Source organism: Lipophrys pholis (assembly GCF_963383615.2).
Source record: "Lipophrys pholis genome assembly, chromosome: 14".
In the NCBI taxonomy this organism is placed as follows: Eukaryota; Metazoa; Chordata; class Actinopteri; order Blenniiformes; family Blenniidae; genus Lipophrys; species Lipophrys pholis.
This window is the reverse complement of record NC_137633.1, coordinates 4,780,805-4,795,278: the sequence shown is the minus strand read 5'-3', so window position 1 is coordinate 4,795,278 and position 14,474 is coordinate 4,780,805.

The window sequence follows — 14,474 nt, the reverse complement described above, 5'->3', positions numbered from 1 at the left end:
AAATATGAGCCCTTTAATCTAATGTAGAAACTCACCAACCAGCTTTTCATGTATAATTACACATGGTGAGGTGGCACAAGAGAGCATGAAGCATTTTTTTTTAAATAAATTTCACCTTTATTCTATGTGAAATCTCCAGTTCAATTTGCAAGAGATACGTAACAGACGGGTGCAAAATTGCAAAGCATGTAGGCCTAAAACTAACAAAATAACTTTTGGTATTAGGCTAGTTCATTGTCACTGGACTTTTTCTCGAATCAACCAACAGTGAAGCATGTTTCTTCTGTGCAGTAATTGGCAGTAAAATGTGAAATGGATATATAACGCTTTACATCGTTGATCACGTTCACCCAGTCACACACGCCAATGGAGGCTGCGGCCATGCAAAGGCGGTGGAGTTTAAAGTATTTGGCAAGACTGAAAATTTTAAAAAAAAAGTAAATTTAATACTGGTTTTGTTATGAGCAGCTTGTCAAGATCTATATTTATCAAGATATATAGTCAAGATATATATATATATATATATATATATATATATATATATATATATATATATATATATATATATATATATATATATATATATATATATACACAAAATGACCAATCCAATCCAGAAACTGTTCAATCCAATACTGTTGTGTCTGATTGGTAGTCCTGGTAGTGACGGGTATATGGGCACAAAGCTCTATATCTCTGGTTCATCATTAACAATTCAACATAGCAGTTTGGATGAAGAAACTCAACGGGAGAAGTCTGCTCGAAGTGGCAGAAGAAGAAGACACGACAACCCGAGCCTGAACAGTCTGGAGGGCTGCTTCCAGAATGTATGCTGTGTGACACACTAAAATAAGCCAAACAGGACACCACTGTTGGGGGGGGGGGGGGGGAGAAAGGGACAGAAAAAAAAAAAGAAAAAACGGCAAATGTTTGCAAAAAACTCACAGTTGAGCCACGGTCTTTCTGGGATAATGTTGTGAGGACAGATGAAACCAAAGTAGACTTCTTTGCGGATTCAGTGCATCACTTTGTTTATAGGCAACCGAACGAAGTCTTTTCTGTTCTTGTGTCTGGTAGTTTTGGCTCGCATGGGCCTTGGTGGGTTGGCTGCCAGAGGAGGGGAGCTGGAGAGGGTCCAGGGCACGAGGGGGTCTGCAGTCATTCTCCCTGACACATTTCTTGACTCTGGAAACGCACAATGTCATGGATGGTAGGCAGGTTGGCAACGAGTGATCTTTACTGGGGGCTTGATTGTCTGTATTTTGGGAGGATTAAAGTATAAAAAAAAGGGGGGGGGGGGCTAAAATACGTAATGGCCTCCCCCGATGTATTTCTGTGGAAACACGTCCACAGACGCTCACAAATTGTTCAATATAAAATGTCGACTTTCTGCGTTGACTTTTCGTTTCATCACTGCAGAGTAATAGAGTTTGGGAGCAGCTGACCCGAGCGGAGCTGTTCCTCGACGCAGGGCATGCTCATGAATTCTTATGTGTATGACTTGCATTATTATATTATTGCCAGATATCCCAAGAAACTAAATGTCAGTCCATTTACCACACACTCACTCTCATTCTGTCCATTTCTTGTTTTGCATCATCTGTTGTTAATCCCGCAGTCAGCTAAAGTGTAGATTATTTGGTGAATCTCATGTGGGAAAGTTTAAGGCATTTTTATTGTAGGTGGAGCTCCAATGTGTTAAACCACCGAGTCACTGAAATGAATGTGTGTGTTTTGGCACTGTACTTTCCAGGATAACTACAAAGTCTGTATATTTTGTGTATAGACACCAGTCAGTCTCAAGTCTCTGTGTTTTGATTGATGGATAAAAACACGACAATATCTCAAGTTGGGGGGAAAAAAACATTGTTTTGGGCTTTTTGAAGTTTCAACTGCACTCTTTGTATTTTGTACACATCGTGTACATCTTTTCACACATTATCGATTATTGATTAAGAGCTTTGAATTCGATCACAGCATGTTTCACCACGGCAAAGCTCCTCTGCATATCTTGGTTGGTTCTTCTCTAAGTAGTACCCTGGTACTATACAGTATATTTAGTCTGTTTTGCTCATTGAAACGGGTACGGAAGTGGATTAGGGCCGCTGTGGGAAAAGCTCTACTTTTGTTTTCTCACAATTCTGACTTTAAACTCCTCCTGCATGCCTCAAAGTCACCGAGGTTGCTTCCCTACAGGCACCCATACTTCTGAGTTTAAAGTCAGAACTCTGGGGAAAAATGTCAGAATTCTGAGTTTAAAAGTGGCCCTAATCCTCTTCCGTAAACAGGTGACACTTAAATCACCCAGGGGTGTTACGGTAATTTTAGTTCACGGGCTACATGCAGCCAACTTTCATCTTGAGTTTGCTGCACTGGTAAAACCTTGGCGTAAATAAATAACCTTTAAAGTCAAAGTTTCATGTTGTTTTGGTGCTGAGACTGAGTTTTGAAATGTTTTTGCAAAATGATTCACAATCAATACAAAAAAATTACTAATCTCAACATAGAGGTAATCGTAATGACATCTTTCTGGTGAAAATACAGTGAAATGCCCCTGCTTTAACCTGCTCGTTCCATAATGAGCTATGCGGCACAGTGACGTGAAAAATGATCACTTTTCTCTCATATATCTCTCATATATCTCTCATTTATCATATATTTGCACAAGTTTATTTCTACCAAACAGACATTCGTAATTCTATTTTCAGCAGATTGAAATGGAGAGTTGTATTCTGAAAGTCAGGAGAGAGGGAGCGTTAGTCGACGGTGCAAAGGGGCTCCACTGTTTTCCTGCCGCTACCTGCAGTCCACTTATTGCCTACATTCTTCTCTGTGAGCATGTCCTCTGGTTTTGGCTCTCTGCCAGCGAGCGTTGGTTCAGTTGCCAGATGTAGTTCTGGTTGCTGCAGGGTGTGGAGCAGATCCGCTCTGAATGGAAGGCCTCCCTGGTTTTGTTCAAGCCTGTTATTTCGGCCTGACCCCATGCGTTCAATGCCCCCAGGAGCAAACCGCTGATTACAGCTGTTGAGTGGATGATGGGGATTTTTTTTTTTTTTTTTTTCAATATCTTTGGTGTAAAACAACAAAGCGGGGTTTGCTGCACCGCTGCTGGTAGGTGTTGCCAGGTTGGGTTGACAGAGTGATGGCAGGAAGATGTTTGCTGTGAATGTCTTGATTGCAGCCCGGCTTACAAAGATTGTTTGAGGCGAGTCGAGGGCAGACCTGAAGCAACGGGTGTCATGGAGCTCAGCTTTTTTTTTTTAATGTTCCCGTTTTGTCTACCTCCGTCGGGCCCAACGATTCTGTCAACTGTCTCCAAGCCTCAGGCCTCCTCCAGATAATTGCAGCAGTTTCAACAAAATATGACAAATACGACCACTATTATAAACAGAGGGGGGAAGCGATTGAAATGCAATATTTTAATTGAGGACATTTACTCGGCGCATCTGCATTTTCAACAATAAGACCGGGGGCACACACCTTGTAGCGTTTCTTCCTCCCTCGCTGACCTCAATTTGTGGACTCCATAAAAAGGTGGACCGATATCTGGCCCTGGAGTCCGGGAGGTAATTACTAATGTTACCGCTTCTTTCCTTGGGGAGGTAAGATGTGACGCCTCGGCCCACGCTCCCATTTGGAGCTGGGCCAGTTATTTCCTGTGGAATCAGGCAGTATTAACCTCCTGCATGCAGATCCATTCCGCTGTAAATTAGCTTACTAATTAGACGGTGCTCGTCATCTTCCAGGAGCCCGGCACATGAAACGCACATCAACAAATTACAAGAGCAGGAAAAAAAAAAGAAATTAAAAAAAAAAAAAAAACACACACACAATGGAGAGGCGCAAAGTATTGTTGTCATATGTGTTGTTTCTGCTTGTGGTGTGATGCTTTTTTTTAATTGAATATCAAGAATATAAATAAACTCTTTCTATTTCTACATACCCAGTTTTCATGTTCTGTGCGGCTTCAATCCGATCTAGTGTAGTGGAGAACCGGAGCTGAGCCCATTGGCCACACAGGTTGCCCATTCAATGAATGTAATGCATGCTTTTGGGAAGAACATGCAAACTTCACAAATGAAGAATAAAATGGACTCGGACCAGGGCAAGCATGCCAACCAATTATGTAACAATGACCCAAATTGTTATAAACAATATGTCATAAAACCAAAGAAATGCACTGGTTAATAAAATAACAATCCCAAAGCTTAAAAATTTTTGATTTTACATTATGGGGCTGAACGTTTGGGCTCGTGGCTGCAGCCTGTGGATGGAAGCAACTTTCGAGGGATATCCAGCAACATTGCATGGAAACAGTGGTACTGACAATCGCCGTCTGTGTGAAATTGCATGTATATCTGTGTGCATACATGCGTGCGACTCTGAGCTTGTGGACAAGCAGGTAAAGTGGATTAGGTGCCGGCTGTGTAATCCACTGACGCTCGTATCTCTCAAGAGGGATAACCACCAGTCTTTGTCTTGTAGGTCAACACCATTGTGTTCTTCTTCCTGGGCGCTATAGGAGGAGTGTACACGGCGGCCAAATATGAAATGCATTACACTTGTCAAGAGTGTTGCATCACTTCTAACTTTTATTATTTATTTTGTCAAACTTTCAAATATGCACTCATCATATTTGTAGTTTAAAGACGCTCATTATTATTATTATTATTTTTTTTGGCCCAGACGGTGCCGACACGCTGTGGGCCAATCAGTATCAGGATGCATCATCTCTTTAGGTTTCCGCTGTATCGGACTGGTGCCGCACAATTTCTGGCCTCTTAAAGTTTGAAATTTTGACCTTTAATTAAGATTCCCCCCTGCCAGGCCAATCAGTGCAGCGTGTGAACGTCGGCGTTAAAATATACCATCAGTCTGGGTTTGTTTTTTGTTTTTTTCATGAAAAGCCAAGCAGCAGCCTGGAATCATTTGTGTTAAAAACGTTGACATTTAATCAGAGCGCCCTCATTAGGTCAATCAGTGAAGTTTTGTAAGTAGCACAACACAGTTTTCACCAGGATTTTCATGAGACAAGTCACTTAAAATATTATCAGGTCTTTGGACTTCAGGAAAAACAAGAGGAGATTTTGTTTCTTGCATCAAGACGGAGTTCTTTCTTACTATAGTTGTCTTCTCTTAATGGCAACTGGTATTTATCGTTGACATGTTTATTACTCAGTCTTACCATGATGATTTACAGCGATGTCTCCTGGTGAACTGGTGAAATGTTCATGCCAAAACATGCGACGTAAGACGGTTTTAAGCGGTCCTGGATGAGATTTGAGGAAGGATTCAGGGTGGAGTGGGCCGGGTGCTCAAACAGTTTTCGGGTTGGAAGGAAGGCGAACCATGCTGGCGTGTGTGTTTTGCTATGATGGACCTGACGGTGGGAAATGGGGCAGACAGTATCTTTTTATGCTATGTGTGTATGAAGCCTTTGTGCAGCCTTTCATATTGTCTTGTCAATCGACAAATAAACATGGTTTCAAAATAAAGGTGGATGCTAAAAGAGACATCAAACATGTCTGACTGGATGACATCCAGTGTCTTGCTCAACAACATTTCTCCATTTCAAGGAGCGACTTAGGAAAAGAACTACTCATCTAGCATTGGAGGATGACTCTATGGTGACCACAAAGTGAACAATGTCCTCAATGTGCTATATTTCCTTCCCCTCTTACGTCTAATCTCTGTGATAAAAAAAACAACAGATATTTTCCTGTGACGCTGACGAGAGGCTGCGGAGTTTCAGTGCCTGAAGCGAACAAGCCTGAACGTTAAACCAGGTTTCAGCTGATGTCTTATCATCTCTTCCTACTATCGTCCAAAGCTGTTGCTTTTGTCTTATTTTGGTATACCAACAGGTGTGTATGCTGACGATGCAGTAGTGTGTGACAAAAAGAACCTCTCGATTGATTAGACTTGATTTCAAGTGAAAGCAGAAACACAACTTTTCTGAAACGGCGCCAAAGTGCATACGCACCACGTCCATGGTAGATATGTCTATAACAGTCCGTATTCTCCTGGGACTTAGTAGTTTTATAGTTGAGTCACCGGTAATAACGAATGCCTGCGAATATTCTATTGTTCTCTGCATGCATGTGTCTGTGGTTTCGTTACAACAACAACAACAACCAACAGCACCCACTTGTGGCCCCTGCATGAAAATCACGTAGTTTTCAGTGTTTCCGCAAAGAAAAAGAAAAAACGGCGCGTTTTCTCTTGAACCGTCATGTAAACGAGGCTTAAGGAGGAACAAGTCTCAGAGCTTCTGCTGGTATAAAATGTACAATGAACATGGTGGTATAAAGTCAATTCATTGTTCCACGAGGCGAAGTACTTCAGATCTCTCTTCAATTAACTAGAATTACCAGTAGATGCGTGCTCCTTCCTCACAGGCGGGACACGGAGAGCAGAACTTTGTGTAGCGTGCAGTCGATGGTGTTACTTTGTTAATGGGAGTCTCTCTCATCCTCTGTGCTCGGCAAGACTCAATTACTACTGAAGGTGCTCAAAACCCACAATGAGCTGTTATTGAAGCATGTTTTTCAAATCGGTGCTTAACATGAGGGGTCTTGACCTTGCCTCTGAAATTAAAGTTACTCAAAGCACATTCAGAATTTTAATTTAATGGAAAAATATGAGTACCCCAGATTGTAAATGAAGGACAAGGTCATTAGTGTAATTTCGATTTTAAAATGTTCAAAAGAATTTTTTTATTTATTTTTTTATTATTATGGCTGATCTCCGGATACGTTAAGCCTCCTTTTATCTGATGCTGTGATATTCATGCGTTTACTCGCTTAACTAAGGATTTGCAGGTCAAACAGGCGAGTTCATTCATTTTCAGGCTGATGATTTAATATTTGCGCATTTCTGGTATATTTCGATGTTTTTAAACTTCGATCGTAAATCTGTGAGACACACAAACACAATACAAACCGTTTGACAGGGTTGCAGGTCACCCCTTTGGTAATTAGAAATTAAAGATACTTCAAATTTGGATTTGCCGTTATGTTATTAAAGCAAAAACAAAAACACCTTGAAAAGATGTGCCGTGCCGTGTGAGTTTGTACGTAAACCAGTGAGGACTCATGTTACTGTGGGAACAGAGATTTAGCTCAACATTTAGGAACTCAATATATTTCTAGGCTATAAAAAAAAAGTGGCTCAAGAATCCAAAGGATGTATTAACTTGGTTTCATTCGCCATGTAGGAATCACATTTGGAGAACTTCAGAGCCGAGGCCTTGTGTTTTCTCTCTGATGCCTGCTTCTGCAAAGCTTTCCTCCTGTTATAGGGAGTATTTCCTTTCCAGCAGTGCTCGCGCTCGCTCAGGTGGATTCGTTGGGTTTCTCTCTGTTAAAGGCGCCTCGAAATGACTGTGTTGTATGTGGTGCCGTATAAATAAAGTTGAATTGAATTGGTTCCCCTGATCGTCACAATTTGGGGGGGTGGGTGCGTGACAAAAAAACAAAGGACTTGGAAGAGAGATGACGAGTGTGAGTACCTGCGCTTGAGAGGTGATGGGACAAAGTGAAACAGAAAGTATGAGAAAAGGAAACAAAAGTGGAAGTGAGATGATCGAAGGAACGTTGGAGGAAAGTGCGTCCAACGAGGCGACCAAACAAAAGCCAAGACCTCTGAGCACCAGTCCGCTCCTCCTCTCCCTCCTTCCTCCTTCCCTCTCTCTCTCTCTCTCTCTCTCTCTCTCTCTCTCTCTGTTATCTGAGGATGTCTCGCTCGGCCCTGTCATGGCTGACTGATCGAGGCAGCCAATCGCTAACCGCTAACCCCCCCCCCCCCCCACTCCTCTGCGATGTAAATAACCTCTGCTGGTTCAAGGTGGGACATCACTCCAACTCCATTAGTTTATTTTATTACCACAGAAAGGCCAGTGGTAGACACGGGAAGCCTGTAGGGAGATGTTGGCTGTGGAGGGGTGGGGGTGGTTGGGTTGAGGATTGGGGTGCATGGAGAAGCAGGTGGGGGGGGATGAGAGAGAAGATGTCTCCTGTACTGAGACTGAGGCGGGAAGGATGGAGATAGGCCGGAGAGATTAGGAGAGACAGGGGAAGAGCGAGAGAGAAATAATGCAGAATGATAGAAAGAAGCAATCTAGAAAAGACAGACGGGCCTGGAAGAAAAAAAAAAAGAAACGGCGGGTGACAGTTGACATGAGAAGGTGTGTGTGTGTGTGTGTGTGTGTGTGTGTGTGTGTGTGTGTGTGTGTGTGTGTGTGTGTGTGGACATAAATGCCAAAGATTCATTGTCCCTCTCGTAAGAATGGATGTATAAACACGAGAGGGACAAAGAAAAAGTACACTTGTGTTCCTCGGCGGCGGAGACGCAGTAAATCACAATTCATAACCTGCTAATATGGCTTCTACCAGCCGTCATAAAATACTCTTACCTCCGGGTTTATATACTTGCTTTTTTTTTTTTCTTTTTTTTTTTCCCTTCAAGACAATTTCACGACCTTTCCCGGCTAATGGAACCTGCTTACGGAGTCTCCCGTGTGTGTGTACGTGTGGAACTCGCTCGCACGTGGTTAACAACACAATGGTGTCGCTGGCGTCATCAGATTTGCGCCCCTCGCGCCTCCATTAACTCCCCACCTGGTGACCTGTTAGCGCTTCAGTCGATGCTCTCGGGTTGTCTGCTGTAAACAGACTCGCGCCCGTTGTTCATTGTTCTCGGCTGTTTCGGTGATTTCAAGGGTACGTTGAACCCGGAAGCTTCAGTCTTGTGGAATGCGAAGACACATGTGGACTGTTGGGAAAAGGCCTCAGAGTTGTAATCCAGTCAGAGTAAGAGCTCTTGAGAGTCGTCAGTGTCTGTAATATTAAGAGGCACTGACTGTGATGCACCCGGTTCAAGAAGAATTGGATTTATCGAAATGGCTTGTAGGTGTGAATGAGCTGTCCAATCAGTACCCTGCTTCTGCCGGACGACATGCTGGATGACCTGCTCCAGGGCGGTGGGTAACCATGTAGAACAGATAGAACCCGTAATGCAACTAATGCAAACTACCGTTAAGCCCAAAAGAAGGAGAAGATGATCTGCTCCAGAGCCCCATGACCCTAAATTGTACTGTTGTAGTCAAGACCAGATAATCACAAGACCAAGACTTGAACAGGCCCAGACTGGATCCGGTCTCTACTAAATTGGATAAAGTGGTTGTACAAGTTTACACACTTCAGTAGTTTCAAGCAGCGTAGGAAAAGCAGTTTCAGACAGAGGCCCTGTGCACACGATCACTTTTATCACCGTCGTTCCTCAAAGAAATTCTCCTCACATGTCACACGCACACGCCTCATAACGATGTAGTACATATGCCAGGCCTTTAGGTGGTGCTGTGACTCACCAAATACACAAAAGATGCAGAAGAAGACACGTTGAACACTTCTGCTCCTCCTCAGATTCGAGAAATCCAACATCTCGCCTAATTGAAGCAAATTCTGCAGCACGACCTGGAGCACGTAGTCCGCCATTGTCGTTAAGCGACGTGGCGGAGAGGGTCCCGGGGTTATAGGTCCAGAGGTGCGGAGCTGACGTCATCGTTTTCCAGCAAATGTGCGCCTTGTGTGTCCACACCTCAAAACTGATGCGGCAATTTAAAATTCCTCCACTCTGGAACCTGTTTTAAAAATAACAAACCAAAAACATTTTCTGGCTCCTAATACGGCGCACCTTGTGGATGATCGGCCAAAAATGGTGCGGTTGCGTCACGTGCTTGTGTGGACGGGCCCAGAGGAACCATCGTCTGCCGTCTCCATGTATGGGTTCCTATCAGCAGAGCTTGGGACGCCTCCAGCAGCAGAGCTTCCCTCAGGCACCGCCAAGAATCTACACTTATGCTGAAGAAGCCTGATGGTAGTGGGATTAAAGCGTTTGGACCGTGTGCCGTGGTGGAGTAATCTGTAACAGAGTCTGTAATGTACTGACTCAATCCTGTAAAAAAAACAACAACATGCGTGCGGCGTATTCCGCCGATATTAACTTATATGTGAGGCTTGACGTCCAACAACACGTCTCGCGCCAAGTCTGCCGAAAGGCTTTATTTTCCCTGTAATCACAGGCGGTTTTAAAATAAAGGCTGGAGCGGCGTGATGATGCTGCTGATAGTGTCACTCATGTTTCACCTCTCTCCCTCACTGCCTCTCATGGCCTATAATCTCAGTTTTTTTTTTTTTTTTATCCTCTCCCCCGCCTCCTGTAACCTCCTCTGTATTTCAAAGCCCAAAAAAAAAAAAAAAAAAAGAATTGCCTTCAGTGGTCAGATCTATCTGATGCTATCTCTTCTCCTCGCTGGCTTTAATGTAAGCAGATTCCCAATCAGTAAGGATGAATCCAATCAAGGAGGAGGAGGAGATGATGAAGGGAGGAGGAGGGGGGGGGGGGGGGGGCAATCTAGGGCACTTTTCCCAATGACTGCTGCAGGCCAGGAGATTAGAGGACAGGGAGAGTCAGCCAGGAAGGAGGCGGAGGGGTTGGAGTTTCCTCGATGGAGGGGAAGCGACACCAGACTAAATCATACACGCGTTCATCACCTTCACCTCCGTTTCTTTAGCCCCTCTTAGATACAGGAATGCAAATTTTCCCTCCTCCTCTTCTTTCCACTTCTCGAAAAATTATTTCTACCATATGGACGCAAAGCGAGGAAGCGTTCCGTCGAAATCGGCGTGACTACTGGTTGATTTATCCTCAAACTTTTCCCTCCTTCCCTCCCTCCTCCATCTCTTCATCCCTCCGCCACCGACGCCCGGTGACGGCTCTCCTTCCCCGTCTCCCTCTCTCTCTCTCATTTCCAAAGCTTAACTTCATTGTCTCAAGCCCCTCTCTGCTTTCATCTTAAGACAAAGATTTATGTAAATCTTTGGGCCGGCGTTAATGCGGAGTGCCGCGTGAGAAATAGCATCCCTAAATCGCGGCATTGTTGTTGAAAATGACAAGGCGGGCCCGTTAATCCTACAATGCGATCATCCAAATGTGTCATAATGCCGCGTGTAGGCAGGCGAATCTGAATATCAAAAAGAAGGGAGAACGCCGCGCACCTCGTACACGGCGCGCCTTCAGGACTTCCACCGCTGAAAACACCGCGACTATCTGCCTCTTTCTCCTCGCCTGGCTCGCTCCAGAGAAGTCGCCCCGCCTGTCACTCCGCTCGCGTTCCCCAAACGAGACGCAAACAGTCTCAAGTTTTGTCGCCGGGGCAGAAATCCTCATCGCGCCTCGCTTTTGTTTTTTTTGGTGGGTTTTTTTTCGGCTCGTTCAGCTAATGACAAAGCACAAGTGCGCAATCGTCTAAATGGCGGGCGATTGTGAGCGGAAATAAATCGATAGCTCCTGCTTCTGTCACCGAGAGTGTATTTACTTGAGAAACAGCAATACGACGCGAGGCTTTGTGGCGGAACAATGCGAGGATACAAAGAGGAACAAAGAGCTCGTAGCGACACGTTGAGTCAAGCCGCTACATGCACGTAGCATTTAGCCGGCAATCAGTTTACCTTGTGTTCCCCTTTTTTTTTTTTTTTTATTTGTAGAGGAGGCAGCGCCGGCTCTTCCTCTTATTTGCGCGCCCAGTAAAAGTGTGATGAGGATTCATTCGCTGGGGGAAATTGACAGTGGCGGTGAGGCAGAGAGCGAGGAGCCTGATAGCTGCTTTTTCTTTTTTTTTTTTTTTTTTTTTGGAAGGAGCCATGAAACAGGCATGCCAATCAATTGGATAGGGACAAGGCTGGTGAATGATAATGTTAATAATTACCAGCCACGTCGAGAGACCACCCCCCCCCCCCCCCCCCACCCCCAACCCCGTCATTCGATTGGCCATGAAAAAAAACCCTCCGTGTGTCTGTAATTAGAATGACCCCGGGCCTCGTCCCCTTCCTGTGGCTCAACCTCCGGCGACACGGCGACACCTCCTCTGACTGACCGCTTCACCGTTCCTCCTGCGAGCCCCCCAGCCCCGCGCCTCCCTCCCCCTTCATTCCTCTGCCACCCGAGCGGGGAGGAGCCCCGCGGGGGGGATTTTGTCAGGGAGAATAGCGGCGTTGATCTTGAAGGCTTAAGACCCCACTGTACCTGTCAACAGAGTGGCTTTGGCGCTGACGACCAGCGGCTTAAGTCATTTGAAGTTTTTTTTTTTTTTTTTTTTCCCTTAACGAGGAGGGGAGGAGGCGCAGCGAGCGCTGACAACCAGTCAGGGTCTTGAAATAATTCCATCCCTCTGAATAACCAGAGGTGTCTGTCTGACTTAATCCCCCCCCCCCCTCCGTGCTTACCCCACCCCAAGCAACACACATAAAGACACACACACACACTTTTAGTGAGTTATGAAAGCAGGTTGCGAGGCTGATAATGGCCTCGTCTCGTGAGACTTACGGCCGGATTGACCCTGAGAATCACGCGAAACCAAAAGTTTCTTCAGTCAATGTTGTGACTGCTGGTGCCCCTGTTCAGTCATGATAGGAGAGCAACGTACAAATGTGACATATTAGTCAAATATCAAATGATCTGGTGACTTAAGTCACATTGGAACCGGTTGGTTTGAGCCATCCGCTACCCCCCCACCTGATAACACACAAACACGCCACTGTCATTTCCATAAACTGCTCTGTGCTGCTCCATAATGTTATATATATATATATGGTGTGAAACTTTGGATTCTAGTAATGTATTGACCGAAATAGGGAATCTAAAGATTATTCTAAAGACCATATATGTTTATTTATTTATGAGGCTGTTAAAAATTAAGCAATTCTAAGTAGTTTATGAAGAAGCGAGAACTGTTTTGAAAAGAAGCATTAAAACTCCCGACTTTGTGTTCATGTGTTATTTAAAAATGACATTTACAGACTTTCTTCGTACAAAAAAAAAAAAAAAAAACGAGACTGGATGTACCTGAAAATGTCAAAAAAATGGCTTGACACTTAAAAAAATAATAAAAAAATCAACTCAAATATGTTCAGTAAAGTCATGGCGCACTACAGGACGGTACGCAATAAACACGTCTCTATGACTGCATATGAGTATAACTACTCTCCATCAAATACATGTACTGTAAAGCCGCTTCTTCGTGTGCAATCGAATGTGATCCGGGCCTTTACTCGATTCTACCACTTTTTAATGGACCCACGCGTTGAGGCCGAGGTCACGTCGAGCTAAACTGCGTCATATTGAGAGGTGTCCTTAATATTCTGCCCTTCTCACGTATGTTAATGAGGATCCGAAGCAAAACTGAGCATCTAAGAGCAGAAACCGTGGCAGTGCTGCATTAATCCCTTGATTTTAATAGATTCTTTTTCACTTTTAATATTAGTGTCACCGCTTTGTTGAAAGGTCTGAGACTTAGTTTGTGTTGTTTTGGTTTTATGATACAAATCGGCTGTGTTTTAAAACGATTATTAGATTCTTTTTTTTTCTTTTTTAATCTCTTTTTCTTCACCGGGGCTCCTAATACTCCTTTGCTTTTCTCACTTTCTCCCCCCTTCCTCTTATTGGGTCTCATTACTTCGCTCTCGCTGTCTTTTCTCTTGGCTGGGATAATCCCCCCTGTAGGGGACTTCAAAGTGCGGGCCGGCCAGGGAAAAGCCTTAATTACCCATTTGCCTTGAAACCCGAGCCAAATCACAACTCGCCCGGGTCCGTCCGACTCCGCGCTCCTGCCTCCCTCGGACTAATTGTGGGTCTGCTTCTTTTTTCTCTCTCTCTCTCTCTCCCTCCTCTGCTGTGGAAACGGAAATCAAATCAAAACGCAGAGCGAGAGAAAAAAAAAGAAAACTTGCAGGTGATGAAAGAGTTAATGACCTTATTTCTGGGTGCTGATATGCCCAGAAATATGCCCCCCCCCCCATATGTTAAGTTTCTAACAAGATATCCCACATTTGGTTTTGAATTCGTTGAAGATTTCCGGAGTTCAAAGTCTTGAAAACAATAAATGATCTCCTTCCGCCCGTTTCGTCTTGCTTTTAACGGGTGGAAAAGAACAAATAAAAAGCGCCACTCAGCTGACCAAGAGATCTGCTCGGTTTCTTTTGAATCAGACGGAATTCATCATCGCTTGTCACTTATTCATTGTGGGCTTTGAAGAAATATTGAGCCTCGCTGATTGATGGCGAGGTTCAACATTTTCACAAGCGGCGCTGCCACCTCTTGTGTGGCGCGCTCTCTCTGACAAGCCATGTCAATCACAAGCCAGCGAATGGCGGTGGAGTCGAGGAGGGGGGGGGGGTGGTGGTGGGGGTGGAGGGGGGGATGGCTATTGTGAATGATAATTGTGTTCGCGGTGGTTTTAAATTAGCGGAATAATGAACTGGAGGGTCTGAAAATGATTTGATGCCGAAGGGATCAGGTTTACTTAAAGATGATCAGAGGAAATTACGACACACCGCGACGTTCTGGGACCAGGCGAGTTGCTCATTAACGGAGCCACAGAAAATGGTGACGCGCTCACGTTCGGCTCACGTGTCTGA